Here is a 1,920-nt window from a genome sequence, read left to right as displayed (position 1 = left end):
CTTCACAATACTCTTTTTTTAATGTTTGTTTTTGAGAGAGAGAGAGAGAGAGAACATGGGCAGGGGAGGGTCAGAGAGAGAGGGACACACAGAATCCCAAGCAGGCTCCGGGCTCCGAGCTGTCAGCACAGAGCCCGACGTGGGGCTCGAACCCATAAACCGTGAGATCACAACCTGAGCTGAAGTTGGATGTTCAACTGACTGAGCCCCCAGGCGCCCCGGAATCTTCATGATACCTAAAGCAGCACCAGGAGGGAGACCTATAGTTGTTAACATTCATATCAGGAAAACAAAGAATGAAATGAGTGGATTGAATTCTCTGCCAGAAGAGACGGAAAACAGAATAACAACTCACCCTAGAAGGCCCCCTCGTGTGTGGAAATGCCAGCATCCTTTGCCGTGGCCGGGAGGCCCTAGGATTGTTCTCCGGGAAAAGAGGATTCCCGCCTTTATCAGACTAACGGGAAAAGGTGCTCTGGAACTCAGAACCTCGAGAGCACTGTGCCCCACCTCGGGCGCCGGCGGCGGGATAGAAAACGGAGCCGTCGCTCTGGGAGAGGGTTTAGCAGGTTTTACTAGAGCTGCACGTGGGCGTCAGACACGGTAGGTCGACGCCTGGGTATCTCCTCAACACATGTACAAAGCCGTCGCTCTGGCTCGTGACCATGACACGAGCTGATCGCGCCCTGCGTTTTTATTTCCTCTCCGCACGTGAGAGCCAAGGCGTTGGGATTTCACCGTTAGATCCTGAGCTTTGCTGCAGGTTTTCCACAGGGCACTCGACCAAGCGGAAGAGGTCCCGTCGCTCCTGATTGTCTGAAAGACTTTATAAAAGGATACTTATACTTCCTTCTGCCTCCATTGAAAGGACGGTGCCTGTTTCCCCTTGTATTCTGTGACCCTCGCAAATCACCCCGATTGACTTGTGAACGTTGAGGCGGCCTTGGATTTTGAAGACACCAATGGGTTCGATCCTTCCTCAGGTCACATCAGGTATTTCAAGCCTGTGCTCACGAAGGATATGGACTCCGGCTGGCGAGGTGTCTGCCACGGGGGCCCCGCCCTGCGCCTAAAAGGAGTCGGAAGGTCCCCCGTCCACTTCCTAAGGGCCTGTCTGTGTGGGGCTGCAGTTCTCCCCGCCTTTCTCCGGGCCCCGGGCCGGTTTCGGCTCCAGCAGGGACGCTGTGAGGAAGCGAAGCCCCAGTTGTTTCCAGCGGGAGAATTCACGATCAGGAGCCGCTCGCTGGGCCTCGAAGAACCAGAGAGAGGAGTCTCCCAGAACCTCAAGACGTTCCAGGTCTGGGGGGACACAGGAGCGAGACCAGGGGACTCTTTGGGGGATGTCCCGGCAGGCTGGTGGCTGGGGTCTCACAGGTGCTGACCCCTCAAGGGCTGGGACCATCTGGTTCTACCGGTGAGCAGTGTCGCTGGGCAACATGGGGGCAAGGGAGCAAGACCAGGAACAGGCAGGAGCTGGGACTCTGGGCCCGGCCCGCCGTCTCCTCCCCTGCGGACACTGGGCCCAGGCCCCGCCGTCTCCTCCCCTGCGGACACTGCGCCCCGACCCCGTCGTCTCCTCCCCTGCGGACACTGGGCCCCGACCCCGTCGTCTCCTCCCCTGCGGACACTGCGCCCCGGCCCCGCCGTCTCCTCCCCTGTGGACACGGCGCCCCGGCCCCACCGTCTCCTGCCCTGCAGACACCGGACCGTCTCCTCCCCTGTGGACACTGGGCCGTCTCCTCCCCTGCGGACACTGCGCCCTGACCCCGCCGTCTCCTCCCCTGTGGACACTGGGCCCCGGCCCCGCCGTCTCCTCCCCTGCGGACACTGCGCCCCGGCCCCGCCGTCTCCTCCCCTGCGGACACTGCGCCCCGGCCCCGCCGTCTCCTCCCCTGCGGACACTGCGCCCCGGCCCCGCCG

Source organism: Suricata suricatta, chromosome 11 (assembly GCF_006229205.1).
Source record: "Suricata suricatta isolate VVHF042 chromosome 11, meerkat_22Aug2017_6uvM2_HiC, whole genome shotgun sequence".
Lineage (NCBI taxonomy): Eukaryota > Metazoa > Chordata > Mammalia > Carnivora > Herpestidae > Suricata > Suricata suricatta.
This window is presented reverse-complemented; position numbering follows the sequence as displayed.